The sequence below is a fragment of the Panulirus ornatus genome, chromosome 5, assembly GCF_036320965.1.
Source record: "Panulirus ornatus isolate Po-2019 chromosome 5, ASM3632096v1, whole genome shotgun sequence".
In the NCBI taxonomy this organism is placed as follows: Eukaryota; Metazoa; Arthropoda; class Malacostraca; order Decapoda; family Palinuridae; genus Panulirus; species Panulirus ornatus.
In genome coordinates, this window is record NC_092228.1 from 10,740,762 (window position 1) to 10,758,261 (window position 17,500).

At 48.2% G+C, this 17,500-nt stretch overlaps 1 protein-coding gene across 3 annotated transcripts in view; it reads right to left on the minus strand.

Annotated features, from left to right (window-relative positions):
* Positions 1-10,261, minus strand: part of LOC139748323 (uncharacterized) — an 18,481-nt gene extending 8,220 nt beyond the window's left edge. The window contains exon 1 of one of the 3 annotated variants that reach the window (XM_071661366.1): positions 10,083-10,261. The gene's annotated coding sequence lies outside the window, so the exon portion shown is untranslated. The remainder of the gene's footprint in view (positions 1-10,082) is intronic. The other 2 variants (XM_071661375.1, XM_071661385.1) reach the window with 2 other exon arrangements.
* Between the last annotated feature and the right edge of the window lie 7,239 nt (positions 10,262-17,500).

A 17,500-nucleotide genomic window follows, 5' to 3' on the forward strand; every position in this document is an offset into this window, starting at 1 on the left:
CAAACATCTTTCCTTATCCTTCACTTGGGCTCCTTTCCCCACTACGTTCTTTCCCTGTCAACGTTCGCTCCTCACGTTTGGACTCTCATAAATATTCCCCCAACACACAACACCTATACCTCACTGTTGATGTCTCCTAAACTATCCTTCCCCCCCCCCTCACCAAATGCCGTCTTTCTCTCTTGACCACAGTCGACCAACCGTCCCTCGCTATTCCTTAGCCCTCACACCAATCCTTCCCCTGCCAACACAGCCGTCCTTATATCTCACCCACAGTCCACCGTCCCACACTACTCCTTGGCCCGCATCTCATCCTCTTCCCTCCCCAGGACCAGTCCTTCTATCCATCGTAACCACAGTCGACCATCCCTCACCATTCCTCCCCTCTACCCAACACACACCCGTCCTTCTCTCCTAACCACCGTCGTCTGCCCCACACACCACTCCTCTCAAGCACGCGCATCCTGTGAGTCTTTTATTTTTCTTCTCTTTTTCCCAGCCACAGTGTCACTTAAGCCGCACGATCAGGGTTCCCTCGGGCAATCGGGGGGCCTCCCTCGGCCAATCAGGGGCTCCTTCGGCCAATCAGGGAGGCTCTCCCTGGGAGGGCGCGGGGTGCGTGGACCACAAAGAACGGCGGCCACCTACGACCATTACATCACCACCAAAAGAAAGAATCCAGTAAATCAACCTCCTTTTTCTCCTCCCCCCTTAAAATCTCCGACCCCCGGGCGCGATAGTGAGGAGACACAGGGCAGGAGACACTGACTGTCTCTGTCTCTCTATCACCCCCCCAACAGTCAGGGTACCAGCATGAGCCTTGTCATGCACTTGAGCTCAACACGCCTCTCCGTCGTCAAACTCGAACCGAGACGTCGCGAGTCACGGAGCCCAGCCTTAACGGTCGGCCACCCAACCCCCGTTTAATAAACCCGGGTCAGACAATATGACTCTGGAGGGAGGGAGGGAGGGAGGGAAGGAGGGAGAGATGATGGGGTGGACGGCGTGGACAGCGACGCTGAGATTAAAAGAAACCGACTGATCATCTTCCAGCAGCCCGAGGTGTCACAGCCACCGCCACCACACTAGTGGCCATCAACGCGTCCGATAGCGTTATACCCACGGCGGACGACGAGCGTAAAAAGGCATTTATGAACTGGTGGGGGGGTAGCATGAGCACTCACTGCAGACACTGAATATTTATATATAAACACGCTGCCGCTAAACAGTGGCTAATTATTGTCCAACTCAATAACAGTGTCCCCTCTGTGGCGGCCTTCGCGCTAGAGCCATTTAAATCGAAATCGGATTCTGATTATTTTTTACGCCAGCCCCCTCCAGTAACAGAGTAGATGCCCTGTTATCAGGCTGGGTAAACAGCGCCAGCTGAGTATTAACAACACGCTGACGTCACGCGTCCAACGGGCTTTTAATAAAGTCGGCTTCTATATTAGGGCTAATGAAGGCACTTTCACAACCCCCACAGCCACAACACACCACGGGCGACCCGCTGCGCTCAGACAGAGTCATGCGTAGGAAAACGGATGAACGAACACTCACCACAACAGTTATTAAAAGACACACACACCCACACACACACACACACACAGAGGTAAACCCAAAGTCAAGACCCTTCAGCAGGGGTACTCTGCCCTTAAGTTCGACCCTACGAGCAAATAGCAAGATATTTCTGCCCAGCTGTGTATGAGACGGTGACACACTAGAGGAGGGGTGGGGTGTTAGCCGGGGTGTGGGGAGAGAAGGGGGAGCGAGGGGAGGAGGAGGGGGGGTGGGAGGGGAAGAGAGGGGGAGTTATAGGATCCGCAAAGGGAGGGAGGGGATGATGTGGGGAGAGGGAAGGAGGTGAGTGCGTATGGGTGTGCGAGGTGCAGAAGACGATACGTTCCCTGTGCCAACGGCGCACGATCTGTCGGTACGACGGTGCGATCCATGAGCAGTACGTTCCTTGAGCAAACGGAGCACGATCTTTAGGTACGACGGTACGATCCATGATCCCGACGGTACGTTCCCTGAGCAAACGGAGCACGATCTTTAGGAACGACGGTACGATTCATGATCCCGACGGTACGTTCCCTGAGCAAACGGAGCACGATCTTTAGGAAGGACGGCACGATCCATGAGCCCAACGGTGCCGTTCCCTGTGCCAACGGCGCACGACCTTCAGCCAGCGGGCCTCCCGGGAGAGACGACCTCCTTCAAGTACGACGGTTCTCGACCCCTGGGCACGATGGCCTTGCCTCTGGCCCGATCCTTAAGCGTCAGGTCAAGGCCCCAAGGTCACCATAACCAAGGGCAAGGTTAACATCGTGCTCAAGGGCCTAACGTTGGGGGAGGTCAACACACATGAACAGACCAATACAGTGTCCACCAGAGGGTCAACACACATGCTGCTGTAAATGAGAGAGAGAGAGAGAGAGAGAGAGAGAGAGAGAGAGAGAGAGAGAGAGAGAGAGAGAGAGAGAGAGAAATACGTAACCACATTTACTACGTATCATATAAAAAGGGGAGTATCACATATATATAAAAAAATGAAGAATCAAATACATAAAAAGGGAGAATTACACACACACACACACACACACACACACACACACACATACACACACACACACACACACACACACACACACATATAACAAAATAATAATCCGTGGCAAAATCCCATGTTCTCATGTCACGATATAAATGAGTCAGAATTACCCCGATCCCACAGTACACTCGATCACTTTACAATATATCATCATCATGCAGGTCCTCCTCCTCCTCCTCCTCCTCTAACCCGATCCTTCAACATTTGGTCAAACCCAGTGTCAGTTATCGTCGAGGTGGACGCCATTGTCTGCACCTACCTCACTCCCCCTACACCCCAGAGTGATAGACAGTACCAGCAGCAGAAAAAAAAACTCACTACACCCACACCCACACACACCCGGCAACACTGGCTTCAACAGATCGCACCCATTACGTACCTATGGAGCCTCCCCAAGCACCCATCTTGTACCTATAGTACTACGTACCACCACGCCACCACACACGTATTCCGTACCAACCCCATCCACTCTGTATTCCCCATCCACACAGGCAACTTATCCTGTACCCAGCCCATTATGTGCTGGCCATCCACACATGCACCTATCCTATACCCATCCCATCATCTATTCCCCATCCACATATCTCTCCTATTCCTAGTACGTTATTTACACACACACACACACCCCATCCACGCGCTATCCTACATCTACTTCATTATGTGCTACCCATCTACACACCCATGAAATACATCCACCTCATCATGTGCTCCCCATCCACACACCCATCCTCTACCCACCCCATCATGGGCTCCCCATCCATACACCCAAAGCTATGCCTATCCTCCTCCCCCCTCATTTCGTACTCTCCCCCTCCTAAAACACCCATCCAGTGCCCACCTCCCTATTACAACTCCCCTCCACACACCCGTTCCATCATCTCCCTCAACGTCCGACTATTCCATACCCCACACCCACCTTCCATGCTTCCGTTGCCTCCCGACCCACCCTGCTGGCTTCTAGTCTCCTGTTCCATTTCACTTGTTTCCTTTCCTCCTCGCCTCTCCCGTTACTCGTCTATAATTCCCTCCTCCTCCTCCTCCCTCATCTCCGGCGCCCGGTACCTTGCCTACCTCCCTGTACCGCTCCCGCCGCCACCACCACCATCATCTCCAGGCAGGCCACTTACACCCCGACCCTCCACACCCTCCTCTACCTGATACTTGATGCCTCGTCCTCCTGTGGGTTGCTGCTTGAACTCTGGGGAACCTATTGCCCACTCCCGAGATACCTCAAGAAGTATACCATCTCCCCCAGGCACTATCTGAGGAACCTGCTTCCCTCACCTCGGATAACTCCAGAAACACCAACTTCGCCAGACAAACCCCGGAAGTGCCTTCCGCCCACTCACACACACAAACCCCCGAGACAAATCTCAATTCCCCTCCCCAGAAAACCCAAAACTACTTTCCATCACTTCCCCTGATATAACCCCAGACAAACCATCCACCCCCCTTTACAACCCCATACAAACCTACTCATTCCCCGATGAAAATCCCCACAGAAATCCCAAACTCGCATCCCCATACAACCCCAAATAAACCTTCATACCCTACGGAAAAAGAACGCTCTCTTTTCAACGTAAACTTTCCAGGCCAAACTAACATCCGTGTTCGTATGAAATATTTTTCCCTGTTATGACAACAAATCTCCCGTGTGTAAAGAACCGTATTCTCGACATGACGTGTTCACTCAAAAGGCCTACCACTACCTTATTCCCTATGGGTCGGACACCACCGTATTCTCCCTATAAGACAGACCATCCACGTATTCCCTTAAGGTAGAAAACACTCTCGCATTCCCTCAGGTCCTGTAATTGTCATATTCACTCAAAAGTCCAACATCACTATGCACTCAAAACGGTCAGTGTGCTCTGTGCACTCCAGTCAGAGGACCGTTATAATCTCAATATCAAAGAGCACTATACACACAATGACCATAAAAAGTTTGTATATATATATATATATATATATATATATATATATATATATATATATATATATATATATATATATATATATATATATATATAAGGTACGATAGAATGATAGATATAGACAGACAGACAGACAGATAGACAGATGTACACTCCCCGTGCCCTTCGAAAGCACGTGTGGCGGGAGAGAGAGGGAGGGAGGGAGGGAGGGAGGGAAGGGAGGTGAGAGGTTCGAAACCGAGCACCGCAGATGACGTGATGACACCCCAGCCAATCCCGGCACAATGTATCCATTACTCAAGAAACATGAGAGGCGGTCCTCGTCTGCACCACGGAGACCCACCTCCCTCGTCTGCACCGCCGAGACCCACGTCCCTCGTCTGCACCGCCGAGACCCACCTCCCTCGTCTGCACCGCCGAGACCCACCTCCCTCGTCTGCACCGCCGAGACCCACCTCCCTCGTCTGCACCGCGGAGACCCACGTCCCTCGTCTGCTCCGCGGAGACCCACGTCATTCGTCCCTCCTCATACCTCAATTTTTTTTTCTGAATGTCTATATAAACGAAAAAAAATAATGATCGAATCAAATTTAAGGTACTTATGATATTTCTTTTTTTACAGTACAATCATTAACCAACTGCATTGTCGTTACATGAAACTATATAAACTAACGGATACCTAACGAACGGAGGGAGTAACGTAATACAAAAAGGGGACACTTAACGAGAGAATACATTAACGATACGACAATATCGGATGCTTAACGAATGGAGGAAGTAACGAAGTACACAGTATTGCAGGATACCCAACGAATGGCGAAAAATGACAAGATATCAAAGTAACGGTTACGTACCGAACGGATGGGTTAACGAAATAATGTAACGGGTGATACCTAACGAATGGACGGAGTAACGAATTATGACAGCGTATACCTAACGAACGGACAAGGTAACCAAAAAATTCGTAACAGGCGATACCTAACGAATGATGTGAGTAACGAAACTTCATAACAGCGGAACCAAACAAATGGGCAGAACATCGACTTAACGAATGTACACAGTCAGGAACTATAACAAATAACGGAAGAGAGTAACGAAATATAACAGCGAATACCTAACGAACCGACGAACTCAACTAAATATACCGTCATATCAACGAATACCTAACGAACGGATAATCGTAACATTACAACGAAAAACGAAAACCCCAGTTAAACACAGTGGACAGCACATCCTAATCAAAACCCGGCTGCTTGAACCAGCGTTCCCGAAACACCGTAACTACGGCATACCATCGCAACGAAAATAATAAGCGATATTGCTCTTACAACGATAATGTAACGTGACTTTAAATCACTGATAGTTCCACGTCGCAAAATCGGGTTGGCAACTGAAGCAACACTTCCTCCATCTTTCCCTTCCCAATTTTTTTGGAAATGTTTGGGAGACTATTGAGCAACCCCGAGGGTCGAACCCGCCTCTCCTCAAGGCCAGCAGAAGAACCTCCTCCTCCGCTCCGCTCTGTAAACACGGTCTTGGTCACACGAACTGTGAATACTTCAAATAACTCAGCAATAATATCTCTAGAAAAAAAAACTAACTCCTTATTCAACATCTGCCTAAAACTACACCCCTATTTCAAAAACTATTTGAAAAAAAAAAGCCTATAAAACTACTTTAGTTTTCCCAATAACTTACTTGACAAAAAAATATATATATATAACTGCAAACACACAGGCCCTAATTTCAACAATGTGTGATCAAAGCTTACCCATGGACGAAGACACGTCTACCTCAGCTAATGATAAAGTTCTCAATATACCTGCGTACTACTGCTACTTCTACGACTACTACTACGATTACGACTACTACTACTACTACTACTACTACTACTACTACTACTACTACTACTACTACTACTTCTACTACTACTACTACTACGATTACGACTACTACTACTACTACTTCTACTACTACGATTACGACTACTACTACTACTACTACTTCTACGACTACTACTACGATTACGACGACTACTACTACTACTACTACTACTACTACTACTACTACTACTACTACTTCTACTACTACTACTACGATTACGACTACTACTACTACTACTTCTACTACTACGACTACTACTACTACTACTACTACTACTACTACTACTACTACTACTACTACTACTTCTACGACTACTACTACTACTGCGACGACTACTACTACTACTATATAAAACACACTACAGGAAGAATTACTAACAATATACCTGTTAACGACTCACGACCCTGAACCTAAACTTACACGCCGAGCGAGCCCCTGAAAAGAACCAAAGAGGGACGGGACGGGGCGGGGCGGGGGGGCTTCAGCAGAGAATTGATTGTGGGTTATCATTCAGTTCAACTTACTGGGGACACAAGAGGAGGAGTGTAATCAGGACTGGCCCAGTGCCATTAGTCACGGGGTGAGTGCCTGGTGTACCAACGTAAACAGTGCTCTGGGGGCTTATGGCGAGAGAGAGAGAGAGAGAGAGAGAGAGAGAGAGAGAGAGAGAGAGAGAGAGAGAGAGAGAGAGAGAGAGAGAGAGAGAGAGAGAGAGAGAGAGAGAGAGAGAGAGAGAGAAATGCATGGATACACAGACCCAAGGTACTACAAGTGAGGTGATCTGACCTTAAAAAAAAATACCTTGCAGGACTAATATGGCTGAAGGAAAATTTTATGGGAGAGAGACATGCAATCACACACACACACACACACACACACACACACACACACACACACACACACACGGAAGAGCCAGCTAGGAGACGGCAGGACGAGCCATAAACATCCCATAACCAAACCAACAGTGTATTTTGTTCTACGGGCACATCAGAGGAATGTGGCGAACACACAACAAAAGGAAGATTCACGTGTTGTGTCTACGTCTCCCCTTCATCCCTTCTCCACAGGCAATGCAGGAACTACAAGCAGGTAGCGAGATTATAAAGGCTTGGCAACCTTCCTTTCAGCCAGGTATACCCAATTCATCGACAAGCCCTTGGGGTAGGGGGACGAACAGCTAGCTGGGGTGACTGTGGACCGACTGCCACGACGAGGACTCGAACCCAGGACCTCCCTCCCCCCTTTTTTTTTCAGGGACTCCGCAGAGTGGTGTGACCTCGAGCAAACGGAGTCCAGTTAACACCTAATAAACATCGAGAGAGAGAGAGAGAGAGAGAGAGAGAGAGAGAGAGAGAGAGAGAGAGAGAGAGAGAGAGAGAGAGAGAGAGAGTCGATTCAGAACGATAAGGCATCAACCTACTGAGTGCATCACTTAAATTTTCGCGTCAAAAGAATTAAGCGTTTCAAGGGTAGTTTCGCGAAAAAAAGAAAACGACCACATGAAATCGAAGAACGGGTTCTGATATGTCTTGACGTTCTCTCTGCTACTGACACAGAAAACGGCCGACAGGACACAAGGCTTTCTGAGAGGAGAATCACAGAAAATGGGTCCCACTCTGCTCATGAGCCTCTCCATCGCCTACTGCAGTTTAGGAAGACAATGTCGATGAAACAGTGACCCCATCGCTCAAGTATATATATCTTACACAACTAAATACATACAAAAAATAATAATTCTTTGGAAGTCTCTTATTTTCCTAAAAAAAAAGAAAAAAAGGAGGGGAGGTTACACGCATTATGGCAAGAGGAAAGGAGGGTTGTCCCTGGGCAGTGGGGGACTGAAATCCTCTTGAGCCCTACGATGCGACAACCCTTTTGGGGGTACGATGGCCTTGCCCTTGACCAGACCCTCAAGGGGCTAGGCCGTACTGTCGGAGTCGAGCGAGTTCAGCCGGAGCACATCAGGAAAACGCGCGCTGACGGTGTTCATGAGATCAAAGTCAACACAGTGGGAGAGCCAGGCCAGGCGATGAGAGGCCCGTCATCGCTCAAGTGGTTCGACAAGCCCGCGAGGCGGAAGGTCCGCGCAACGCAGGCGATCAGTTTGCCGGCACTCCCGTCCAGGGAGTACGCACTCGGCCCACGTCCGCTGGCGTCGTCCTTAAAAGTCCGTGCGTCGTCCGTACTTAGGTAGAGCCCAGAGTGTGTCTGTCCCTGTCGGTCACACATTTCTGTCCTTAATCAAGGTCCACTGGGGTTATCCGTCTTGAGGGTCTACACAGTGCTTCCGTTCGTCCTTGGCGTTCACGGCCTGTCCGGACGTGGCGTCCACAGCTCTGCCGTCATTCATTTCACGTCGGGTTAAGAAAAAAAATATGGACCTTTAACGGGCGAACTTCGACCCGCCTATCGCGACAAGCCTGAGTCATCGGTTACATATTGCACCACTAAAACTACACTAGTTCTCCCCCAATCACCATCATCATCAGCTCCAACATTGCCCCTTACCTTCGCCACCACTGAGCATCTGCACCACTACTATCTCCACCACTGCTTCCAACGACGCAACCATCGAACTATCACTCCTCCATTCCTGCGTGTATCATCGTTACTCCGCGGACACCATCGTTTTCACTACCCACCATGTCCCTCCTACGTGCTCCAACAACCCACATGCACCACCACTTCTACCCACCACCCAATTCTACCCCAGCACCACCTCCCTCCTCAACCTGCACCATCACAACCTCAAGTACTCCTTCCTCCTGCACCAATCCTCCTACTTGCATCACCAACCTCTCCGTCGTAACCACTTCACCACCATCTACCAACCTCAACCACCAACTACCTTCCGCTATACCAACAACTACCTGGGCCACCATACACTGAACCATCACCGATCTAAGCTACCATTTCCTCTGCCGTTTTGCCACTCATCACTGCCCGCCCCCCTTTCACAATCTCCTTCTCCACAATTCAGTCCACCTGGCCGTCCACAATCCTGCCATGGTATACCCAACTGCCACATCGCACTACACGAAAAGGTGAGCGAGTGCTAACGAACCATTTATTACCACAGGGTCTCCCCTGGTGTCCTGACCCGTGTGTTACACCCTGGGTAAAACCCACTCACCACCACCGCCACCACTGCCACACCGATAGCAACAACACTCCCCCATTGATACCACGGGACCCAGGTGTCCCCACCGACGACACGGCTTCGATTAAGGACTGACGCAGTGCACCTGTGGAGGCGTCAGTCACCGACCGAAGCACTGTACTTATCACCACATTACTTATGCACATCAAAGTAACCAGAGGGACTCCCAAGTTAATGAACTTGTACACGCACTAAACCGCATCAGTTCTATGCCGGCTCTGTGTATATCCCGTTAGCTCCTCAAGTCTGTCCAGCTGATGACGACTGCTTCCCCCTTCCAGGACGACCCTCGAGTCTGATGGCCACCACACCCGAGGGTCGTACCCATACGTTCAGTGGCTCAAAGTAGCACCACCACGGCTGCCCTGCACCCACACATCTCCCGGGCAACACACACTAATGGCACTATCTTCATCCACTGAAGAAACTTTTCACACTAATATTTTCTTTCTTTTTTTTTCGGGCCACGAGGGGCGGTCCTTCAGTCACGCACCTGAGTATTTGCTATTTCTGACCTCCCTACCTCCTGGAAGACCACTTTTGCCCCCTGGCCGCTGCAAGAGCACAGGGTTCGCGCGCGCGCATACACACACTGAGGCAAGTCAGGAGGGGAGGAGGGGCTGCTTGGCGCGACGTGCACCGCCGCCGGACCACTCTACCACACTGACAGCCTCAAACCTGCCCAGGCTACCTTACCCTCAGTGCCACACTCCACCTCTCACTCTCTCCCTCCCTCACTCACTCACAGGCACTCACATACACGTGTGTGTGTGTGTGTGTGTGTGTGTGTGTGTGTGTGTGTGTGTGTGTGTGTGTGTGTATATATATATATATATATATATATATATATATATATATATATATATATATATATATATATATATCTTTTCCATACATATTCGCCATTTCCCGCGTTAGCGAGGTAGCGTTAAGAACAGAGGACTGAGCCTTAGAAATATATATATATATATATATATATATATATATATATATATATATATATATATATATATATATATATATATATATAATCACACTCACAAATATACCCACACAGGCACATACATACTCAAATACAGAAGCAGACACACACACATACACACACACACACACACACACACACACACACACACACACACACTCACACATACACATCAATAAACAAAGACTTCAAAGCAGCCACTCTAGCTGCACCCGCTGGCATGCTAATATTTCTCCTAGGAAAAAAAAAAAAATTCCGCATGCCAATTATACTACAAATGCGCCTCCGTTCTAATCGAGAATCACGGTCGGGAATGTTGTTGGAGTGATACGAAGTAGGAGGGAAGGAGGGAGTGGGTGTGTGAGGGGGTGGGGTGGTGACGGAGGGAGGCCTTTGGGAGAGAGGGGCGCGCGGGCGGCGCCCACAATCTCAGTCTTGTAATGCGCTCGAGCCGGACGCCCCGGGGCAAGGTCCAACACAGTCCGTTTGTTTACCTTTGCCAGGGGCGCGGCACTCGGATAAACTGAGCGGCCAGGCCGGTAAACAATGTGTGCTTTCACCTGACTCGCAACACCACCACCATCTCCCCAAGACCCAAGGGGCCCATTCCCCCATCCCCCAACCTCCCCATCCTATATCCGTATACATAATGCCCCTCGGGGAATGCTGCCGATGACCACCACGACGTCCGCTAGTGGGGGAGTTGGGGGTTGGCAGCGGAGGGAGGAGTGAGGTGCGCTATCCCGTGGCCGGGTACGGTATGTCACTCAAGACGGCAATGCCACGGAGGGGAGCGCGGTGGGGATGTGTAATAACACTTGAGACGTATGTTACGACGGGAGGGTGTGACGTAAAGGGGGTTCCGTCATACGACGTGGGGTCACCGCAAGGGGTAAGGGCATGTTAGGGAAGAGAAGGAAGGTAGGTCACCCCAGGTCATCATCACTCCGGTCACTCCAGGGCAACTTAAGGGGAGGTGCATCACGACCCTCCTCTCTCCCCCCAGAGAACGTAAATGGCTAATTACGACACCTAAAGTGGGACAGTAAAGCAGATGATCAGCTGGTTGTACCAGGGGATGTCTACTGGTCACCCTTAGGGAGAGAGAGAAGTCAACCCTTACGGGACGTTCAGGAGTTAGGTCCACCCTGGGATCTGTATACACACAGGCAGGCCCGACCAGCCGACGTGGCATGCAAGACAGTCACTCCCTCAAACCACCAGCCACCACGGAGGCAGCGCCGCTCCTCCAAGCAAGAACGATGACCCTCCCGCTCATTCCTCTCTCGTCGCTACATCCGCGTCTACACACACACACACACACACACACACACACACACGTCTGGTAAGTGATAGCCAGCTTGTGGTAACTACGACGGGAGAATATGGTGGCGAGGTGGGGAACACAGTGTCGGTGGGCGCTTAAACAACACATGAGGACCTACAAACGAAGGGAATAATCACCATCGAACACGAGGCGAGAAAAAAGTTACAAGAAAATCCAGCTGTACACATGACTGGGGTTAGGAAGTGGAGAAGAGGTTGTAAGTGGGAAAAAAAAAGAAGAGGGGGAGGGAATAATATTCATTAAGGCTTAAAGGACCGAGATAAAGCTTGCAATGCTTACATGACATCTGGGTGTCACTACGAATCATAAGCCAATGCAAGTATCTAGTCTGATCATTAAGCATGACACTTGAGTACGACTACGTTACGAGCCTTGAGTACGACGGTATGACACTTGACTATGAAGTTACGACCCTTTTGCATACGACTTGACGACCCTTGGGTATAATGGCGTGACCTCTGACCCAAGAAGGTGTCGTACCGTCGGACACACAGGAGGTCTAAGTAGAGCAAACAAAATGTCATGACATAATTACTTACACGATATAAATGCTAATTCCTGTGACGTAAGGACTGAACAACAGGATATAAGACAAGAGTCATTTATGGAAGTAGTCTGCGCGCGCATGTGTGCGTGCGTGCGCGTATGTGTGTGTGTGTGTGTGTGTGTGTGTGTGTGTGTGTGTGTGTGTGTGAGAGAGAGAGAGAGAGAGAGAGAGAGAGAGAGAGAGAGAGAGAGAGAGAGAGAGAGAGAACTATATATTTCTTACACATCGAGGCTTTGGAACTCTCAACCCTCTCTCTTGTCTTTCCCACAGCAACTGTATACGACCTGGCAATTTTTGAAGGACAGGTTTTTCAATTTCCCCGGAAAATCTGTAAATATTCTACCTTGTCTCTTCTTTCTTTTTTCCCCCTTTCTTTAACCGCTTTTATTTCAAATAGGCCCTGCCTTGATGTGGACTTCTGTGCACACACACACACACACACACACACACACACACACACACACACACACACACACACACACACACAGCTCTAAGCCCATCATGAGTAATTAAATAAAACAAAAAAAAAAAATAAATAAAATTAACGTTTTGAGTTAGCGGGAAACACAGAAAACGAAACAGTGGGAAATCATCCAAAGAATATTCAGCTATACCTCGTAAATACGAAACCATAAAAGAAAACGGAAGGCGAGACTAGTCAAATACACAAAACAATTGTTCCACGAATAAAGTATTGGAGTCATACATCGAGGAAAAAAAGAAGATCTACAGAAAACATTCAATTAATAAAATAACATATGAAAAGTCATAATAAAACATCAGTTAATCAAATGTACTTAAAAAAATCATACGAGAAAAAATGTAACAGCTTTAATTAAAACATCAGTTAATTAAATGTATCTAAAATAATAATACGAGAAAAAATGTCGTAACAGCTATAATCAAAACATCAATTAATTAAATGTACTAAAAAAAATGAGAAAAAATGTCGTAACAGCTTTTTAAATTAAAACATCAGTTAATCAAACGTATCTTTAAAAAAATCATACGAGAAAAATGTAACATCTTTAATTAAAACATTTCTTTTTCTTCAAATCAACAGCTAAAAAATTTGAGACTCGTAGGCAGGAAGGTACCGGGCCAACACGACCTGGCGCGTCGCAGTGATGTGCTGGAGTTCCCGCCGCGCTACATGAGGGAGGAAGGAGGAGGTCTAGGGTCAGAGCGAGTGGCGTGTGTGTGTGTGTGTGTGTGTGTGTGTGTTCACACAAACGCATGCACACTCCGATCGTATTGGTATTTCCTCGAGTGTGATCCAGAGTGTGGGAGGGAGAAGGACTGCCGGGCCAGTGAGAGTGAGCGGGAGCCATCTCTTTCTTTTTTTTTTTTTCTAAACCAAACACACTAACATATTTTCTTCTTTTCTTTTCCTTTTGCTTTTTTTTTTCTCCCCTTTCTTGAAACTGGTGGCTGTCGGGGAACATTCATGTGATGTGACGTCTTCTCCTACATTACCGCCACTACCAGCTCTAACACTATGGGCGAATCGTCGCCACTACCACCACTTAAGGGCGAATCGTCGCCACTACCACCACCACTACTTAACGGCAAATCATCACCACTACCACCACTTAAGGGCGAATCGTCGCCACTACCACCACCACTACTTAAGGGCGAATCGTCGCCACTACCACCACTTAAGGGCGAATCGTCGCCACTACCACCACCACTACTTAAGGGCAAATCATCACCACTACCACCACTTAAGGGCGAATCGTCGTATCTACCACCATCGCTACTTAAGGGCAAATTATCACCACTACCACCACTTAAGGGCGAATCGTCGTATCTACCACCACCGCTACTTAAGGGCAAATCATCACCACTACCACCACTTAAGGGCGAATCGTTGCCACTACTACTACCACCACTTAAGGGCAAATCGTCGCCCCTACCAACACTACTACCACCACTTAAGGGCAAATCGTCGCCACTACCACCACCACTTAAGGCGGAATACTCGCCACTACCACTACCACCACCATCACTTAAGGGAGAATCACCGGACAACAATGCAGGGGAGACACACTCCACCCTGACCTTTCCAACAGGAGGGGCGTACGTTGTGGTGTTGCAAGGTAACGACACTTGACCAGTGCTGTGAGCAACCTCCTGACAAAGCAACTCTCTCTCTCTCTCTCTCTCTCTCTCTCTCTCTCTCTCTCTCTCTCTCTCTCTCTCTCTCTCTCTCTCTCTCGTCTGGGGTCGTCAACATACGATGCATTTGCACGTACAACTGTGCCACATCTCGGTATCAAAATCCCGAACGTTGCCACCGGAGGCGAGAGAGAGAGAGAGAGAGAGAGAGAGAGAGAGAGAGAGAGAGAGAGAGAGAGAGAGAGAGAGAATCATTTCGCGTGCCTTAACTCTGATAACGACGAATGAAGACCATACAAAAAAATGCGACCATACGAAGGGGCTTCTTCTCCTCCTCCACTGAGGAAGTACTGGTGCCAAGCCAAACATTACATACTTATACTAATGACACGTTTTCTCCGGAAGGAAAAATATCCAGTCAAACGTTACTAGGTAATATATATAATCATAAATATACACAATCCGATGGGCTATTCCGATCGCTCCAAGTGTCACTAATTTGATAAATTCACGAGAGAGAGAGAGAGAGAGAGAGAGAGAGAGAGAGAGAGAGAGAGAGAGAGGGAGAGAACCTTCCACGACGGCTGAAAAATGTAAACATGGAACCGCTTACAAATAGAGGCGACGAGCACACCCGAGTCAACAAAACAACAAAAATTACTCCCATCTAAATGGAGTTCAGAAAAAAACAAAAGACGAAACACTTTTCAAAAGTTACTCGTAGAAGAAGAAAACGAATGAAAGGGCCTAAATATAAATAACTTCAATAAACACGTCTTGGGGAGAGGAGGCGTCGTCTCTCCGTCAGACGAGGTACGCACGAACTCGTACGCAAGGTCTAGTAACAAGAGAACATGCCCCACTGCAGCCAGACGCCCTTCCCTCTGCAAGGCACCTCAAATGTGACACAAGACATGAATGAAGCAGTGACACGCCAATGACAAAGTCACTGCTCGGTGAAATTATGACAGGCGAGTCACTGTTCAGTGTATCACTGACGTAATGAGACAGGAACACGTACGTGTCACTGCTCGAAGAACCAATAAAGAAAGTGATGGTAGTAGTAACTGTCACTGTCCAGTGAATTGGCCAACACCGTGACAGTGTCACTAGAGTCACTGTTCAGTGAAAGTAAGAAAACACATACCCGTCACTGCGCAATACACTGATGGAATATTGTGACATCCACCGTCTTCACTATTCACTTAAAGCGATGCGTTACCAAGCGATAATCCTCACTGCTGGTGGCTGAGGGAATGGATTCAGACGCTACAACCACAATTCTTCTCGCCACTGAACGACCAAGTTCCCCTCCACAGATGATTGACCGTAATACACTCGCCAAAAGAAAAAAAAAAGGAAAAAAGAAAATCCCCGGGGACGGGTGTAGCACCACACGTTAAATATCTGACAAACAGAGACTTAGCAGACGGCTATAAGGGAAGTAATGCCATGCATTCAACCCCCAACTCCTCTCCTCCCTCGTCCCTCCCTCCTTCCCACCTAACAACAACAGCAACAACAAGACAATTCTGTACCTTCGTCCTCATTACAAGCGGGTACAAAAACTTAACGTCAGGTTGACCACAAAGACAGACAGACACACATACTCACTCACTCACTCTGTCTCTCTCTCTCTCTCTCTCTCTCTCTCTCTCTCTCTCTCTCTCTCTCTCTCTCTATATATATATATATATATATATATATATATATATATATATATATATATATATATGTGTAGGAAGAACCTCAACTCTGAGGTCATTCCAAAAGTAAAAAAAAAAAAAGTGCTAAAAAAAAAACTATTTTCTTAAAAAGCGCAAAAGCGGGGGAACGGGCCTACGTAACTACATACCAACACCCCAAACACGACCATGAGACACTCAGAGGCTGCCACACGGTGCAGCGGTACCAGACCATGCCACACGGTGCAGCGGTACCAGACCAAACCGAGACTAAAGAGAGTCAAATAATAGGTGCGATCCTGCCCAACATGGTTTCAGATCCTGCTCTCACAATAACCCGATCAAGATAATAGAGTCCCAAAGGGTTCTTGAGGATAAGCAAAAGTCTTTATATAATCTACAGAGATTTCGCAAACCCTCTGTGAAATCTGATAATAGACGAGAGAGAGAGAGAGAGAGAGAGAGAGAGAGAGAGAGAGAGGAGAGCTATGGAGGCGAAGGACCTAAATAGGGCTGGTGGATCTGCAGTTTCATAATACCCAGATCCGCAAACGCGCCAGTAAATCGGGCACCATCTCGCGCCTCGGCCGTCATCATGACCCGTGGCTCCCATGTGACTGGGATCTGGTATCTACCTCTACACTCCCCGTAGTGACTGGTATCTGGTATCTACTCTACAATTCCAACCAGTCATAACCTGCTCCTTGCGTCCCCCGGTGAATGGTATATGGTAACTCTCCAGTCCACCCCCCTGGTGAGGTGGCATCTCTCTCTCACACTTCCGCGATCTCAGTGACGACTCGAGACAAACGCAACCGATAACACGAAGTCGTCAGTGGCCAACGACTGGCAAGATTATACCCACACCAGTCATGATGACTCCTTGACATCACCGTATGACACTGTCTATAACGATCAAGAACACACTGTGACCCAGGCTTTCGGAAAACAAGTGTCATTTATCGAGGCGAAATTAATGCTCCTTCACGAAGGAGGAGAAGAAGAAGGAGAAGAGGAAGACGACAAGCTCTCCATGTAACCCAACTACGTGCGAGATGGAGGTCCCAGACCTCTCTCCTCCTACCTACCCCCAACGAAAAGCCTCATCATTGGTCATCATCTTCATGCATGCACACAAGACCTAGCGAGAGTATTCCAATGTAATCTGGCAAGGCAGGGTTACCTTACTCCACGTTAATGAGCAGTGTAAATGACATAAAAAATACGCCAG